The sequence below is a fragment of the Arvicanthis niloticus genome, chromosome 10 (genome assembly GCF_011762505.2).
Source record: "Arvicanthis niloticus isolate mArvNil1 chromosome 10, mArvNil1.pat.X, whole genome shotgun sequence".
Classification (NCBI taxonomy): domain Eukaryota; kingdom Metazoa; phylum Chordata; class Mammalia; order Rodentia; family Muridae; genus Arvicanthis; species Arvicanthis niloticus.
In genome coordinates this window covers 50,599,753-50,618,971 of record NC_047667.1, presented here as the reverse complement: position 1 = coordinate 50,618,971, position 19,219 = coordinate 50,599,753, and positions in this window count along the sequence as shown.

Genomic DNA, 19,219 nt, shown 5'->3' with positions numbered 1-19,219 from the left:
ACAAATATAAGCAAGCTAAGAGTGTTTTATTACTCATGATCTGTTGCTCTCAATTTTCTTGTGTATTACTGTTGCTTATGCATCAGCACCCAGGTTCTGCTCAGTCATGGCTACCTTAGCCCACCCTTATAGGCACTGTGGTGCATGGGAGTCACTCATGAGCACGTTTCTTCTCACATTCTATTCATTAGCTATGATGATGTTAAAAAGAAAGCTTCATTTATACATTCTAAATAATACCTTGTTTTTGTACAATTAAATTGGAGATAAAACCTTCTATTTTCCTGCCATCTTTCATTTTCTGGATATTGACACTGTCTCAATCACTCATCTCTGCTTTCTTATAGTTGCCATTGTTCAGCACATGAAGAAGTATGACTCACCTCTAGTTAGACTTTTGAGCATTTTTAGATATAATGCAAATGAAGCCTCTTTTATTTACAAATATCTTCAACCACTTGCTCTTATCTTCCTTCTACTGAAATCTCTATCTAAACTTCTTTTAGGGAGGATTGAAGCAGTGAAGTTGTGTTCATACATAACCTGTCTGACTATCTGCCTACCTGTCTACATTTCATAATTACAAATGTGCATATAATGCTTTTAAAAGCATAGTCAAGTAAGTGTGCCACATGCCTGTCAGCCTGGCTCTTGGGAGGCTGACACAGGAGTTTGAGTCCACCCTGAGTTCCAGCCTTGACTAAAAGTGTGAGACATCATCTCCAAATAGAAAATAAATATGCATTAACTGGAATCCTGAAACAAAATTTATGTGGCATGTTGATAAAGTACCCAACGATTCTGTTGTGAATTAGTCATGAACAGCCCTTAATCATACAGTAGCATTCATGGATTTTTCATAACTAGATTTCTTGTTTCAACAGTGGTAGTACACTATCTGCAGTGACACAGTACCTACCTAATGACCCAGACCTCTGATATAATCTCTAATGTGCCGAGTGCTGCCTCTGGGCACACTTTATTCATGTCATGTTCATCTGTGTTGTTTTTTATTTCTATCATTTGTAAAATGTGTACCCTATTCTTGTTGCACAGATGAAGGTATTAAGGAACAAAGTTTTGTCTATCTATCATCTATCTAACCATTCATCTATCTATCTACTATCTATCTATCTATCTATCTATCTATCTATCTATCTATCTATCTATCTGCCTAATCTATTTGTCTATCTATCTAACCAGGTTTTATTCCATCCAACTACAGAGATACATTGTTGAAACCTAGGCAACTGATCTCCAGGTTCCTCTCCCTTGCCCAGATCACAATGCCCCATTTCTTGATGTGTCAATTAGTGTTTCAACTGTCACTGCTGAGTGGAACTGGCAAGTACAGGCAGTGCCCTCTGCTCTCATCTCCTAGAGTGGAGCTCCCCGTTCTCCTTACCTCTGCAAAAGGCCTTTTAAAAAACATCTTAGTTTTGGATTTTCAAAAGTCTCAGTACCTCCAGATTTCTACTTTGATGACATCTAAATTATCTGTATAGAATGGGTAGAGGAAGAAACCCTAAGGAAGATCCAATCTTATTTACAGCTATGTAAACATTTCTCTTCATCTTACATCCAAATGATATTTTTAAAAATTAATGTTAGTATGCTATCACATCACAGAGAGACATTCATTGTTTGATCAAAGCATAAGTACATTTGATGTAAAATTGGTCTGGTTATGTCTTGCTTGACTTCCCAATAACTCACTTGGGATTTGTAGAACCTTTCAGACAGCTAGGTAAGGCGGGGAGAGTGCTCCTCACTCTGCTCCTCACACCCATGGGAAAATGTAGAGTTCTCAGACTGAACTGTGCAGAAGAATCCCTGATCATCTCAGTACAATGTGCCTTAGCTGGATGTGGTGTCACAAGCTTGAAATCCCAGAATCCAGGAGGCTGAGGCAGGACTGCCAACTCAAGGCCAGTTTGGACTATATAGTAAGATGAAGCCCTATCAGTGTAACATCTTAAGGCCCTCTTCTCTCTGTGTCTGACTCTCTGTATCTATCTTTCTTTTTCTCTGTCTTTCTCTGTGTATCTCTTTGTCTCTGTCTTTCTGTGGCTCTCTGTCTGTCTCTCTCTCTCTCACACACATACAAATACACATGCATATGTACACACACACACACACACACACACACACACACACAAGAGAATTGGGTGTTATGGTAAATATCTGTAGATCTTGGAAAGTGGAAGCAAGAAGGGCAGGGATTCAAGGTCATCATAGCTACATAGTAAGTTTGAGGCTGGACTGGGTTACACAGGAGAGTGTCTTAATACAAAGCAAAAACAAAACCACATAAACAAAGCATTCACACAAATCAAACAAAAGAAATCCCTTCCTTAAGTATAAGAAGTTTGACCAAACCAGAAAGCTGATGGGCAGGGATGCCTTGTGACAGTGCTAAGCCAATCACAAGGTGCTTAGAGCTCCCAGGGACTGAACCACCAACCAAGGAGGACACATGGAGGGGCCCATGGCTCCAGCCACATATGTAGAAGAGGATGGCCTTGTTGAGCATCAATGGGAGGAGAGGCCCTTGGTCCTCTGAAGGCTCCATGCCCCAATGTAGGGGAATTCAAGGGTGGGGAGGTGGGAGTGGGGGGGACACCCTCATAGAAGCAGGGGAAGGGCAGGGGAGGGGGGTTACTGGTGGGAAGGAAAGTGGATAACATTTGAAATGTAAATAAAGAAAATATCCAATAAAAAATGGAATTCTTACATGTGGGAAGAAGGTGGCTTATTCCCAAGGAAGAAAGAACTCTCTCTCTCTCTCTCTCTCTCTCTCTCTCTCTCTCTCTCTCTCTCTCTGTGTGTGTGTATCTGTCTGTCTTTCTATCTGTGTGTGTATGTTTGTCTGTCTATCTGTATGTGTCTGTGTCGGTATAAGTGTATTTGTGTATGTCTCTTTGGGAGGATGTACGTGTGTGTTTATGTATGTCTCTCTCTGTGTGTATGCCTCTATATGTGTGTGTATATCCCTCTATGTGTGTGTGTGTAATATATATGAGGATGTATGTATCTCTCTCTATGTGTGTGTGTCTCTGTGAGTGTATAAGTCTCTCTACATGTGTGTGTGTGAATGTATGTATCTGTGTGTGTGTATGGGAGATATATATGTATATATATACATACATATATATACATGGGGGTGTATGTATCTCTCTATGTGTATGTGCCTGTGTCTGTGTGAGTGTATGTATCTCTCCTTATGTGTGTCTGTGTGTGTGTGTGTGTGTGTGTGTGTGTGTGTGTGTTTAGCATTCTCTTGCATTATCTTCTCCTCAGGTTCAGGAGGACTCTACACTAACCCAACTCTTTGAGCTTCCAACATGATGAGTGACTTCAGTGGCTTAATATGGCTTTGCTTCCTGTTTGGCATGACTTTGCTTTCTGCTGGGTATGGCTTTGTTTTCTGCTTGCATGGCTTTGCTTCCTGCTTGGCAGCACCTTATCTTGAAACTTCCTCTATTTGGGGATTTAAGGAATAACTAATGGGAATATCTTCTAAATGAGCTAACTCTGGTGAAACACCAAGGGGAAGAAAAAGGGAGGGTGGACTGTGTAACAGCTGGAATCTTCTTGACTGTAGCCAGACTTCCTGGTGACTGCTGGTTCCAGGGGTGAGAGAACCTCAGGATGAGAGAAAAGCATCCTGGTCTGTTTTCCTTGGCCATTGCACCACTTGTTTTAAAAGTTAGGATTTGTCTCAGGAACTATTTTTAGCTTTGTTCTTAGTCCTTCCCAGTAGAAAACTCCCAGCCTGATCATGTTTCAAAACATAACTTTGATTTTCATTGTTGTCAGAGAGAAGATGCCGAAGTTCCAAATAACATTAAAAAAAAAACCACTAAAAGTCCAGGGAGAAAGGGTCATTTTTTTCCTCAAAATTAAAAGTAGGTGATTTGAGAGAAGAGAAATAGGAACATACCTGTGGTTTCTAGGTCTCGCTACACTCAGACCCGTCATAGAAACCTGAATAATATGGCTCATTAGGCAACTGTTCTCTATTTGGACAAGGCTGTGTAGTGAACGTGAATATTTAATATTCAAGCACAGGAATTCCCACCTATTATGGTCCATGTTCATTTCTAGAGGCAGAGGTTAACTTCGGAGTTTCTAATTATCAGACACAAATAAGAGCCAGGCACAACCAATCACTTCAATGGTTACTGGTACTCTGACCTGTAGGGTACTGACCCATGTAGGGTCAACAAACATGTGAAAACAAGGAAATCAGTTTCAAAAATTTTAAGAGTTTTATTAAATTTTGCTCTCATTGTTGGCAGTAACGTTTATTTTCTTTAAAGATATTTAAAATCCTTTCACAACTTTCCTCCAACTTTGCTACCTCCTCCACCTGTATGGAACAAGGGCTATTATGTAAAGAATTCATCAATTCAGTGAGCCGGTATATACACGATGCTGTATACATCCAAATGATAAGAGCCATCAGTATCAGAAAGACAAACCCATATGGCACCATGGGTGCTTCTTGGATTCTGGTCAGAAAGAAAGGCAGCAGAAGTCCTTGCTTGCCTTTCTTGTCTTCTCCAAGAAACAGAAAAGTAAAAAAAAAAAAAATAAAAAATAAATATATATATATATATATATATATATATATATATATATATATATATATGAATCCAGTGGGAATGTACTCAAAACACAGTGTCCAGACATCAAGTATACAAACACACATATACACACGCACACACACACACATGTACACACAAGTACAAAAGATAACCAAACATTAACCATCTAAAAGACTTACCATGACCAAGGAAATGACGTCTTATCTGCATGATAGTCTCAGTTGCTGTAATTCAAAAAAGTTCATGTTCATTTAATTCATTGAGTTCACTAAGTTTGAATTATCTCCTGTCTTAGTTAAGGATTCATTGCTGTGAAGAGACAACATAACCAAGGAAACTTTTATAAAGAACAACCTTTAATTGGGTCCAGCTTACAATTTCAGAGGTTCAGTCCATTATCATCATGGAGGAAACAGTGAAGCATTCAAGTAGACATGGTGCTAGACAAGGAGCTGAGAGGTCTACATCTTGATACAAAGGCAGCTAGAAAGAAGGTTCTCTTCCAATTGGATGGAGCTTGAGCATAGCACCTCAAGCCCATCCCCACAGGGACACACTTCCTCCAACAAGGCCACACCTGCCAGCAGTGATACTTCTCATGGTCCAAGCATATCCACACCACCAAATCCCCCAAGACTAGATTCATAATGAGGTTCTTCTCTACCAATATACACATTCTTGCTGCTATTGCAGAGCTAATACATAGGCCTCATATGGGCAGACCTCATCTAGTTTATTCATCACTCTGAGCTGTGGCGTGTATTTTATGTTGGTCTAGGATGCTGGAAATCCTACTTCTCAAGCTGTGGACCCTGAGCTGAATTGCATCATTAGGTCTGAGAATAGAGAGAAGGAAAGGGGAGAGAGACGAGCAGGAAAGAGAATGGCAAAGAAGGGAGAGGAGAGGAGAGGAGAGGAGAGGAGAGGAGAGGAGAGGAGAGGAGAGGAGAGAAGAGGAGAGGAGAGGAGAGGAGGAGAGGGAAAGAGTAAGTGAGGGGAAGGGTAGAAAAGGGAAGGAAAGGAGGCATAGGTAACCAGAAATGACTGGGAGGATTTGGGGGAGGGATCCAGTTTCTATTTCTTCTTCTTTTCTTCTTCTTCTCTTTCTTTCTTTCTTTCTTTCTTTCTTTCTTTCTTTCTTTCTTTCTGTCTTTCTTTCTTTCCTTCTTCTTCTTCTTCTTCTTCTTCTTCTTCTTCTTCTTCTTCTTCTTCTTCTTCTTCTTCTTCTTCTTCTTCTTCTTCTTCTTCTTCTTCTTCTCTCTCCTCCTTCTCCTCCTTCTCCTTCTCCTTCTCCTTCTCCTTCTCCTTCTCCTTCTCCTTCTCCTTCTCCTTCTCCTTCTCCTCCTCCTCCTCCTCCTCCTCCTCCTCCTCCTCCTCCTCCTCCTCCTCCTCCTCCTCCTCCTCCTTCTTTCTTATTTTTTACTTTGGGGATTATATATCATAACAATATCTCTCCCTTTCCTTTCCTCCCTCCAAACTGGGGATATCCTGGGCAGGGGGCATAGCTTCTGATCAGCTACTGTGTCCTCCAGGCAAATTATTGAGACCAGTTTAGGAAAGGGGTGGGGAGAGAGAGAGAGAGAGAGAGAGAGAGAGAGAGAGAGAGAGAGAGAGAGAGAGAGACAAGAAAGGTGAAGAAATGGGGGAGGATGTGAGGCTGGGTTGGAGAAATGAAAGAAAGCAAACCTTGTTGGTGACACTTGGCATTCTTCCTGAGCGCAGCACGACCTCCTTCTGCAAGAACACAGAGCCCCAGGTGCAGGAGGCTGAGGCCAGCATCGAGATTTGCAGAGAGACCCAGCAAGCCATGGTGAGCATCCTATCCTATAAGAGGTCTCTAGATATTCAATAGTGTCCTTGGGGTTGAAGAGGCAGGTGACAAGGGGCAAGAAGCTATTATTTCTGCTTTTAAGAAATAGAGAATCAATGAAACAACAACAACAACAAAAAAAACCCTATGCATGTTTTCTCAAGAAAATATCTCTAGAGTGTTTCTTGTAATTTTTTCCCTTAGTGTTTGCTTTGATGGAATGCTGGAAGGGGCACAGTTGAGATTAGACCTTTGCAGTGACACAAAGTGGATACATCTAAAACTACAGTTTTAAGATGTGCAGAAAAACTATGGCGTAGTTGTTTGAGTTATTCGAAAATGTATTGCTTATTACTTGAAAAATAAACAGTGCTTGTCTTTCCTGGCATCTGGCTATATGGTTCATTCATGTATTTGAGATATGGCTCCATCATGACCCAGTATGAAAAGCAAATGTGAGTGTCACTAGTTCATTAGACCCCAAGGGCATTAAAATCATGCATGCAAAATAAGATATGGCTTGATTTAAGGCTCAGTCAAAAAGTAGGTACAAAACAAAATACTAAAATATAGAAAAAAAAATCACATCAATAATGATCAACAACTTAGGGCTGAAACCTGGAAGGAAAATGAAATACAGCAGAGCACCGGTGTGTAATGGATTTGATGCCATTATTTTCAGCCATGACCCCCAAAGAGTTTACCTGGGATAAGGTAGATAGTGGGCTGATGGGCTTCATCTGTGATTTGAAGACGCTGTAGGGCACTGTGTCTTGGTGATATAAGTTTGTAGTTCAGAGTTTAAATCTTTTGCACTTCATTTACAGGTGTTTCCATGGAGATGTCAGAGTACTCAGTGGGGCTCATGGAGCATCCTCAAGCTGTGGGTCTGGATCCTGCTCTGTTGTGTCATTTGACTGTTGCTAAGCCTTTATAGCCAGTAATCTTCTCTTAAATATTCATTGAAGGTTACAGTTGCAGGGAACACAATTAGGCAGATGGCTATTAATTCTTTTAAGGACTCTCTATTTTCCTCTGACGCTCAGCACCTCTCTGGGTCCCCCTAATACCAGTTTAGTATTCCACATTCTCTAGTGATGTGCCCAAATCCTGATATCTGTACAACAGTCCTCCATTAGGAAGGAGTACAGTCGATTGACAGACCTCTAATAAGGCACGTAACACTTATTTTACATTTCACTTTCTATTAATAGTTTGCTGTGCCCAAAATGAACTCCCACAGTCCAGAGCCTGGGCTGCCTGAGGGCTGAGGTTTTGTTTTCATTTTAGGGGCTTTTGTGTCTTTCTTCTGATGTTACATGTTTTATGTTTAAGCCTTAGAGACTCTTCATCAATAAATTTGAACATTTTAAACCATTGTCTGAGCTAACTTAAGTTTCCTTCTTCTCTCACCTGGATTTCAAGCTCAGAACAAGTAAATAAGTCTTTGTGTTTTAAATTTTTCTTTTCTTTTGAGAATTTTATACATGTACAGTAAAATATGATAATAATTATATGTCATTTCCCCTCCAACTACCCCATATCCCCCCAACACCCCTCCCAACTTCCTGTCTGTCTGTCTTTCTGTCTTTTGTTTTTGATAACCTTCTAAATCCAGTTAGCACTGCTCATATGTGCATGGGTGTGGACCATCCACTGGTGCATGGGAAACCTAGCTGTGGCTACACCTTCAAAAAGAATGATTCTCCCTCCCCTAGAAACTACTAACTGATAATAGCTCTTCAGTAAGGGGTGAGGCCTGGAGATCCTCTACCCCACCTACACTTGGTCTGTGTGTAGGTCTTCTGAAGCTGCTGTGAGTTCAGAACTGTGCTAGCCATGCCATGCCCAGAAGACAGAGTTCCACAGCATTCTTCCCCCTTCGTTGTGTTTCTTCTGCAATGAGCCTTGGTGGTTGAGGGGTTAATATAAGTGTTCCATTTAGGACTGAGTCTGTGTTACTCTCAGCATTTAATAGCTATGCATGTCTCCATTGAATGCTATATACTTCAAAAAGCGATTTCTCTGAGCCAGGTTGAGAACAGCTCAAGACTATTGGTTTATGCATAAGTATTTAGAAGTTATTTTTAAAATGTCTTTATAGTACTCACCTTATAGTACTCAGTGAGCTGATGGCTATAAAATCTTTTATCTTACTGTAAAATGATAGATCACATAGATCATACCGTTCTGAGAATGCCCAGTGTCATCAAGGTCATTGTGTACAATCATGTGTTTTATTTGGTTGCTTCAAACTCCTCATGCCTGAAGCCCCAGTTGTTTATTGGACACCATTACTTAAGTGTCTTTGTATGTAGAACATGATGAAATTAATTTTGTATCTTTTGCATCATCTTCATGTATGCTGTTCTGTCTGTACTATGACTTTAGATACACAACAATTGGTCTATGTATTGAGGCTTTCCCAGAGCAGCTTCTTCTACAATAAAATACGTTTTATGTTACAATAAAGTATTTACAATTCTGTCAATGTTCTTCCTGATCCTACATTATTTTACCTAAATGATTTTATATGTGTACCATGACATATGATAACAGTAATAAATATTGGCCTTTAAGAAGCTATCCTAGGATTTAAAAGTATAGTGTGGATTTCAAAACTGTATTAAATTATACTTTAACTAATTCTTAGTAACACATATTTCTAAATCATGTTGGACAAATTACACTTCAAAGAATTTTGAGGATGATATTTCATTAAAATAAATCTTTTAAGATATATTTATATATAATAGTCTTTGAGTAAAAAAATGATTCTATATCTTTTTTAAAAGAGGGAGAGAGAGTCTAGATCCTGATCCACAGTTGCCAACAGCTAACCCTGAGAGGCTTACCTGCTCTCCCTGGCTCTTATTGGCAATGTAATTGGTGTATTCGGAAAAGGAGAAATGGGATTTTTCATTTAGAGTGAAACGTGTAGCATATAGGCAAATCTAAATATATTCATTTGACGTGTCACTTAGGAAAGCAGTGAAGAGTTTGCCTATCCACCATAGAAATATGGAAAACAAGTCACTCAACTTGAATGTAGAGCAGTCTCAGTCACTGAGACTCTGCTAAGTCCCTTCCTCAGTGGCAGCACTGGCCTACAAAGGTCGGATGGTCCAGGCCACTGACAGCAAAGGAAGTGCTTCAGCCTCTGATGTCCTAGTCTGTGCTGGCATGGCAGACTGCCTGCCAATCATTGTCCTCACAGAGTTTCCCAAAGCCCTCTCTTGAGACAGTCAGTTTCAAAAGTGCTTTCTTTGTTCAAAGATCTACTACAAGCCTCTGATTTCCAAATCTCAAAACAAGGTTTGAGAGTGAGAAATGACAACCAATTAATGTAACCTGGTATGTCTCCAGCTGTCAGCCTCTTAAGAGGCACTAAGGAGTGTCCAAAGTGCCAAGAAGAAAGATGGGGAAGGAGTAAGTTCAAATCCAGCAGCTATAATCACCCCTTCCATGTTAGGAATTATGACAATGCATGAATATGCCGTCTGAGTACTTAGTGGTCAGCAGCAGCTGTTCCTCTGATTCTGAGTAGATGGGCCCTGTGGATAAATAGGAGTTTGTTGAATCCACCAATTTCTGGGATATCTTTTTTTTAATTAAATTTATTCTTTGACAGTTTCATACATGCATATAATACGTTCTGATTACTGTAACCCCCCTACCCTCTCTGAAGCTATCTCTAGAATAATGTTTTCCCTTCACCTCAAAGTTTAATCTCTTCAATGGAGCAAAGTACAAAGACGTATTTATATTTTTACTATTTCAAAATAAGACACAGACTTACTATTTAGATGTAGTCTGACACATATACAAACACCTTAACTTGTGCTATTAGCATTTTAATACTTACTAGTGGGTTTCAATATAATCTTACTTGGGAGAGGAAGTTAATATAGTCAGTCAGAATGGCTAAGATTAAAAAACTCAGGTGGTAGCAGATGCTGGCGAGGATGTGAAGAAAGGAACAAAACAGGTTTCTAAGAGATAACTACCAAATATGACAAAAGATAAGATAAAGCAAAAACTATCGATCGAGACTGGACAAGGCAACCCAAGAGAAGAAAGAGTTCCACGAGCAGGCATAAGAGTCAGAGACATTCATTCACTCACTCAGAAGTCCCATAAAAATACTAAGCTGCAGGCTATAATACACACAGAGGTGCAGACCCATGTAGGCTCTGTGCTTGCTGCTTCAGTCTCTGAGTTCATTAGTTTATTATTATTAGCTTAGTTGATTGAGAGGGCCTTGTTCTCCTGCCGTCCTCCATCTCTCTGGCTCCTCTTCTATGGAGTTTCCTGAACTGTGAGGGAAGGGATTTGATGGAGATGTCCCATTTCTGCTTTCTCCATGTAATCTATAGCTGTGGGTATCTGTATCTGTTTCTATCTGCTGCAGGAGGAAGCCTCTGTAATGATGACTGGATAGGCCATTGGTCTGTTCTTCTGACTTGTCCCATTCACTTTCCATAACAAAAGTGTCACTTTTTTAAAAATGAAAAGTTAGCTTTAGAAAGAAGAAGCCACAAAGTGATGGAATGGGCTCTGAAAGCTGGTTGGCACATATAAATATTAACTGCAATACCAAATGCAGGTTAACATTGTCATCCTGAGAATATATGCATGGGAAATTAACTCAGGGATGAATGACATGTTTTGATAACTCAGTAAGTCATTGAAAGGATGTAACTTTTTAGAGTCATCTATTCAAGCTGGGCTTTTAGTAAAAATGGAAACACCTCCTTTGGGAAGTCAGATGCAGTACTGGATATTCTTCTATCTTATGTATAAATCTCTAAATTTAGAGTTCAGATGTACCCTGTGCAGAGCCTAATATCTTAAAGTATACTTTTCTGGCCGTGGCTTTCTGAGCGTGCAGCCTCATGCTCATCATAATATCTAGTATTATGTGTTGTATGTTCCCTGTGTCGGGAATGGCCTTCCTTTGTACATGGCCCATCTTCTGTTAGCTTGGAAAACTCTCTTTCCTCACACTCCTCCTCCCACTCTCCCAGCTTTGAAAGCCAAGGTTAACTCCCATCCATCTTGATGCCACCACACTACAAAGAGATTATTCACACTCCCAACTTCTTTACAGCTACAGTGGCTAGACAAACCTGAAGAAAACTAAGGAAATTTAATAGATTCATCGCAGCTACTATAGAGAGGCACACAGCTTGCATCTCACCCTGTTTTGAGCAAAGCTCTTTGGCTTGCAGTGGCTATCTCATCGTGGCTTAGAAGGGGTCAACCGAACCCTTCTACAATGGAGACATGTTGGGAATAACTGTGAGAGGCCTTGCTGAACTCTTGTTTCCTCTGGGAGTACCTGGCTAGAAGCATCTTAGGTGCAGAGTCACAACTGAGTGAGCAGTGAGCATCACAGTCTAGTCCAGTGATTCTCAACCTTCCTAACGTTGTGACCTTTTAACACAGTTCCTCATGTGGTGATTCCCAACCATAGAACCATTTTTGTTGCTACTTTGTACCTGTAATTTTGCTACTGTTATGAACTCTAATGTAAATATCTGATATTCAGAATATCTGTTATGTGAAAGAGTTGTTTGACCCACAAAGGAGTCAGGACTGACAGTTGAGAACCAATGTTCTAGTCCTTTCCTTTGATGAGCCTTGTTCCAACCTCTTTTTTCCACTTGACACGGGGAACACAGATTCCAATTCTAAATTTCAGGGGGAGTCCCAATCTATTCCTTGTGTATCACATCAATGTAGCCAGCTTGAGCAGAAAGGCTCCGTCTTCCTCACTGGTCAGAGCACAGACAACTACCAAGGGCCAGGAATTTTCACCACTTAGTTTCTGTGCCCACAGGAACCATCCAACCCCGACCAATGCATAGTCTAAGTGCTTATAATTTCAATTTTTATTCTCTCTGATATATTTTGGGTAGTTGTTAAAAATAGAGTGTCAAAATAAGCAGAGTTTTTAGAGGATGAAATAAATACAAATGGCTAGCAAGCATTAGAACATGTAAAACCACATGAGCCAGCTCAGCAGTGATAAAAGCAGTTAACCAATAGAATATATCCAGTGAATTGATAGAAAATAAATGCCAAGCAAATTATAACTGCAAAATGAACAAAGGCATTCTAGTTTAGAAAAAAACAGATCTAGTATTTTAATATACAATGGGCAAAGCCATCATTAGGCTGGTCAGTTGACTGTTATGTTATATTATGTTTTATGTAATGAACTGTGAAACAGTGGGTCACACCAATGACCATTTTCACAATTGAGATGGTTTCTATTTGGCCCAATTTGCTGGTTCACTGGCTTTGGAACATGGTCTTTCTGTGTTAAAAGCTCACCATGGCAGCAGCCAGCAGTCTCCAGTGGTCCCTCTAGCTTGCTGTCAGTTGGACCAGACATAGCGCCAGAGGCCAAGAGGACCCTAGACTTGAAATCCTGTGCTCCTTGTGTAGAGTTCTGATAGTCTCATTATTATCATCTTTATTATCATGACAATTATACTGAAACAAGAATCACACTGAAGTCTAGACTGGCCTGGAATTACTAGGTGACACGGGCTTTCCTCACCCAGATCCTCCAGCCTTAACTTATATGCCAGTGTTTTGATGATTCTTTTCCCAAACTAGCTGAGTGTTAGTTTTTCTCACCACTTCATTTCCATCTGCTTGACCATGAGCATAGTCAGTAAATTTGCCACCAACTGCCAATCACTTGGCTTCTTGTGCTGTCTTCAGTGACATCCAGAGCTCAGCACACTGTGTCTAGCTTGTTACATTATTATGGTCTACAGAAGAGCCTAGTATTTAACCTCACTTTCAGGTAAGGCTGTCATTTCTTCCCTTGACCTACAAGTAGCCCTTTGGTTTCCCACTGTAGATCATATCAGACTTGTTTCTTTCAGCAGAGGTCTCCCTTTGGTCTGAGTTGACAAAGCCATCTATCTGTTGGAATCCTGGAGAAGCAGTGTTTGTTTTGCCGAGTCATTGCAAGTCCAATAGTTTGGTTCCTTCCTTAAAACACAATTGCTGTTTTCCTTGCATTAGTACTTGGGCTATCCCCTGGACTAGTCAAAGTTTCATATGTCCCATTGTACATCAGGAGATTCCTTGCTCTGATGAGAGGCACCATACCTCTGAGGCTTTTCAAATTAAAGAGCCCCAGCAGATAGAAATGGGTGGCTTCTCTAAGGTTATAAACCTGTCTATGCCCTCTGAAATTTCTTATATCAAAATCCCACAACTGGAACCTGCACCTTTCCTTACCTGACAGGGATCACAAGTGTAAGATCCAAACTCTGTTGTGACATGCCTTTTAAGTTTCTCTGGTAATGGAGTCAGCTTCTTTTCAATCAATTTTCTGTCAGTCAAAATTGCAACAAAAATTGAACCACAGTGCATGGAGTTTGAGATAGGAGCTTGCAAACTGGTGAAGAGTCTATAAAGCTGGTTTGTTTGCTTGTTTTCTTCTTTTTTTGAAGTTGCCATAGGCTAGCTTGGCTAACAGTTTGGGTGTGCTCCCACCATCCTCCCATTCCTGCCTCCCTGCACTTAAAATTTCCCAACACTAGGGAATTCAAACTTTCAGGCACCAAGGCCGTCCAATTTAACTGATTCCTGGCAAGGCCACACTCAACTACCTATACAGGTGGAGCCATGAGTCCTTCCCTTTGTGTTTTCAGGCTGGAGATTTTAGAATGGCTACTTCAGCTTGTTTCTTAGGACCATTTGCTTGAAAAATTGTTTTCCAGCCTTTTACTCTAAGGTAGAGTCTGTCTTTGTCACTGAGGTGGGTTTCCTGTATGCAGCAAAATGCTGGGTCCTGTTTATGTATCCAGTCTATTAGCCTATGTCTTTTAATTGGGGAATTGAGTCTATTGATGTTAAGAGATATTAAGAAACAGTGATTATTGCTTTCTGTTATTTTTGTTATTAGAGGTGAGGTTATCTTTGTGTGGCTATCTTCTTTTGGATTTGTTGGAAGAAGATTACTGTCTTGCTCTTTCTAGGGTATAATTTTCCTCCTTGTACTGGAGTTTTCCTGTTATTTCCTTTGTAATGCTGGCTTTGTGGCAAGATATTGTGTAAATTTGGTTTTGTCGTAGAATATCTTGGTTTATCCATCTATGGTAATTGAGAGTTTTGCTGGGTATAGTAACCTGGGCTTCCATTTGTGTTCTCTTAGGGTCTGTATGACATCTGTCCAGCATCGTCTAGCTTGTATAATATCTGGTGAGTAGTCTGGTGTAATTCTGATAGGTCTGCCTTTATATGTTACTTGGCCTTTTTCCCTTACTGCTTTTAATATTCTTTCTTTGTTTTGTGTATTTGGTGTTTTCATTATTATGTGACAGGAGGTATTTCTTTTCTGGTCTAGTCTATTTGGCATTCTATAGGCTTCTTGTATGTTTATGGGCATCTAGTTCTTTAGATTAGGGATGTTTTCTTTTATAATTTTGTTGAAGATATTTATTGGCCCTTTAAGTTGGGAATCTTCACTCTCATCTATACCTATTATCCCTAGGTTTGGTCTTCTCATTGTGTCCTGGATTTCCTGGATATTTTGTGTTAAGAACTTTTTGCATTTTGCGTTTTCTTTGACAGTTGTGTCAATATTTTCTATGGTATCTTCTGCACCTGAGATTCTCTCTTCTCTCTTGTATTCTGTTGGTGATGCTTGTGTCTATGACTCCTGATTTCTTTCCTAGGTTTTCTATCTTGAGGGTAGTCTCCTTTTGTGATTTCTTTATTGTTTCTGCTTCCATTTTTATGTCCTAGATGGTTTTGTTCAATTCCTTCACCTGTTCGGTTGTGTTCTCTTGTAATTCTTTAAGGGATTTTTGTGTTTCCACATTAAGGGCTTCTACCTGTTTACTTGTGTTCTCCTCATATTCTTTGAGAGTGTTATTTATGTCCATCTTAAAGTCCTCTATCATCATCATTAGAAGTGATTTTAAATCTGAATCTTGCTTTCCTAGTGATATGGGGAATTGAAGACTTTCTTGTGTGGGAGAACTAGGTTCTAATGATGCCAAGTACCCTGGGTTGCTGATGCTTATGTTCTTGTGCTTGCCTTTTGCCAACTGAATCTCCTTAGTGCTACCTGCCCTGTCTCTGACTGGAGCCTGTCTTTCTTATTATCTTGGTTTTTCAGAACTGTGTGGGGTGGGTGTTATTACTGGGGTTAGAGGTGGAGCCCAAGATCTCCTCAGTGCTCAAGCACAGACAGGAAGGAACAAGTGCTCCAGGCCAGGAGTGACTTCCTGTGTCCTAGTGGGTCCCAGTTACTCTTTGTTTGGGGAGGGTGTTGCTGTCTGCTTACCTAAGATACTATCTGGGTTAGATCCCCTTGGAGGCCTGCTTCCTCTGGGTTCTGTGTGATTGGGGGCAGAGCTGCTGCCCGGGATCTGCTCAGTACTCTGTCCAAGACCAGAATGAACCAGCAGTTAGAATTAGAATAAAAAACCCATTTCTTTCCAGGGAATCAAAATGGGCTCTGATTAAGGAACTCAGCTTGACATTAAAGAGAATGAGTTAGATGTGTTTGATATCTTTTGTGAAGAGGCATGCCCTTTGTGGTTGTCTGAACTAGGTTTCGCCAGTGTATATTAAATAGGGGTGAGAGGTGAGAGCACATGATTTCTGGAAACTATCAGGTGTTCTGATCCAGAAAGGCACACTACCAAAACAGCCTTACCCATGCCTGGGTATGGTGTTGATGACAAAATTGTGCACTACCAGCTAGACTCTGTTGCCTCGATAGCACTACTCTGTCAGAGGAAGGGGAAGTCATTCTTAGATGTGCACATAATGTAATTATGACAGAGGGGGTGTGACATTGATTGTTCTTGTAGTTCGTCTATTTTGCAGACTGCAGAAAGACCTCATCACTTTCTATAGTGGAGTAAATTCTATTGTGTATATATACTGTACTGTTCTTGTAAGTCTGGCTACTTTTAGGCAGCCATGAAAGTTCTCAAAATTAAGGTAGCACACAAAGAATATCAGCCTCCAGGCTGCAAGCCAACCTGGTTCCAAATGTTTTTTCTCCATGGAGAAATTGGTGACACTGTACATTTGGCACCACACAGAGCAGGGGAGCCTCCAGTGAGTCCAGCTCCCTTCTGAAATGTAAGTAAATGTATTCCGCAATGGTTCGCTCTTTCTTTTCAGTGGCTCCTTCTGAAAACCCCGTTGCAATGGTCAAATTTTATGTAATTCCTAATCACTTTAAACATAAATAAAAAGCAATAAAATGGCACTTATTTGAAAACAGCACAACATTTCAAGAGGAGTATGTATGTCAAAGTAAACTGTGGGTATTTTCAATGTGTTGGAGCAAGGAAACATTTTCAAAGACAAAAAAGAGGAGGATCATCATATATACTTAGGACCAAGGGTCAATAAACTATGTATCCCAAGGCTGAAGGGCCAGTTGCTGGGCAAGTGTCCTTGTAGACCCATTTTTACATAGGATTTAAGTGGCCTCTGGGAGCTTGTGATACAAGACTTTTTTGATAGTTTCTATCAGGCATTCATTTAAGAACCGTTCTTTCCAAACCTCTCAACATGTATGTTTATTTTGTGTTTTATTGGCTTTTGAGACAGGGTCTCGCTTGTCCTCCAGGCTGTCCTCAAATGTGCAATGACCCCCTGTGTCAGCCTCAGAGTGCCAGAACACTGAGCACAGGCCACCACATCACGCTTACTTACAGTATTTGTTAAAGCTCCTGCTTCTGCCTTTTCTCAACATTGCCCAATTTGGTTTCCTTTTGCTAAAGCCTGTGTGTGTGTGTGTGTGTGTGTGTGTGTGTGTGTGTGTGTGTACTTGAGTGTGTGTACTTTGTGTGTGTGTGTACTTGATGTATGAACACTGTGTTCTGAATACATTCCCACTGGATTCCTGTAGAATTTTTTTTTTACTTTTCTGTTTCTTGGAGAAGACAAGAAAGTCAAGTGAGGGCTTCTGCTGCCTTTCTTTCTGACCAGAATCCAAGAAGCACCCATGGTGCCATATGGGTTTGTCTCTCTGATACTGATGGCTCTTGTCATTTGGATGTATAAACCATCGTGTATATACCAGCTCACTGGATTGGTGAATTCTTTACACAATAGCCTTTGTTCCATACAGGTGGAGGAGGTAGCAAAGTTGGAGGAAAGTTGTGAATGGATTTTAAATATCTTTGAAGAAAATAACCATTACTGCCAGCAATGAGAGTAAAATCTAATAAAACTCTAAAAATCTTTGGATTTGATTTCCTTGTTTTCACATGTTTGTTGACCCTACATGGGTCAGTACCCTACAGGTCAGGGTACCAGTAACCATTGAAATGATTGGTTGTGCCTGGCTCTTATTTGTGTCTGTGGAATAAAAACTCAAAAGATAACCTCTGCCCCTAGAAATGAACATGGACCATAATAGACAGGAATTCCTGTGCTTGAACAATCTATGATGCCATCACACATAAGGCCCATCAGTACAGTTGATAACACTAAGAAAAAGTGTTAACATTTAAAATATGAGATTCTGTTTATGGTAAAACGTTTCCAACTGCTAGGAACATTAGGAAAACATATAGTTTTTACACTTTATAAAACATAGATGTTATAGCACTCTGGGGCAGTAAAAAAATTCAACAGTAAACAGGTCAGGTTCAGAAACTTTGGCAATGGAATTGGCGAAGAGGAAGGCCTGGGATACTAGAAAGCACAGGACTTCCCGAGCAAAGTGATCTGAACAGAGGGATAGGAGGCGGGCATGAGAGATAGCCAAATAAATATCAAAGGTGCGGGTGTTGGAGGACTGAGGAAGAGCTAGACAGAGTCCTAAGATGAGTGGATGTCCTTCTGAGTCAAGGAGGCTGATGTGAGTGGACAGGTTGAGTGAGGGAAAGACTGAAAGGAGGTGAAGTCACAGGAGGAAGTGCTAAATCAAACTGTGCTGTTGCTCTTGGAGGCCAGAAGAGGGCATCAGATCCCCTGGGACTGGAGTTACAGGTGAGCTACCTGATGTAGGTGCTGGGGAGTGAACCTAGGTCCTGTGCAAAACCAGCAAGTGCTCTTAACCTCAGAGCCATGATTCCAGCTTCACAGGCCCCACACAGGCCTCCAGATGAAGCACTAACCATCCATAAAGAACAAATCTAAATCAGCATATGATATACTGTCTCCAGTATTCCTGAGTGAGTCAATCGTAAAAACATAATTGTGTTTTAGTTTAAGATGTAGGGCCTTACTGTTAATCCATTCAATGAAAATTAAAAGCTCAGCCATTGCCTATAGCAGACTACCTAACCAGGGGACCAAGAGAACAGAGACTGGTATTATTATTTCCCTCCTTGAATACGGGCATGCTATTTCATGGATTCTGGACTACATAGAAGTAGAGAAAGGAAACCACATAGTAAGCATGCACACATTCATTTCCTCTCTGCTCTTGGCTGTGGGTGGGATGTAAAAAGCTGTCACACACCCCCGCCTCTTCTTCCCCACCATGATGGACAGTAACCTAGAACTTCAAGCTGAAATAAACCCTTTCTCCTCTCAGTTGCTCTTTAGCGGGGCATTTTATCACAGCAACAGACATAGACTAGAACAGACAGTGAAGGAGGCACGAACCAGGCAGTGCAGATTGCTCTTAGCTTCTGGCCAACAGCCAGCAAAGCATAAGAACCTCTGCCTCAAGTCCACAAGAAACTCCATTCTGCCTACAGTTTGATTGAGCTCAGAAGTAGATTAATTTCTAAGGCTCCCAGAAAGAGCCCAGATATCAGATACCATGATGTTGGCAACATAAATCCAA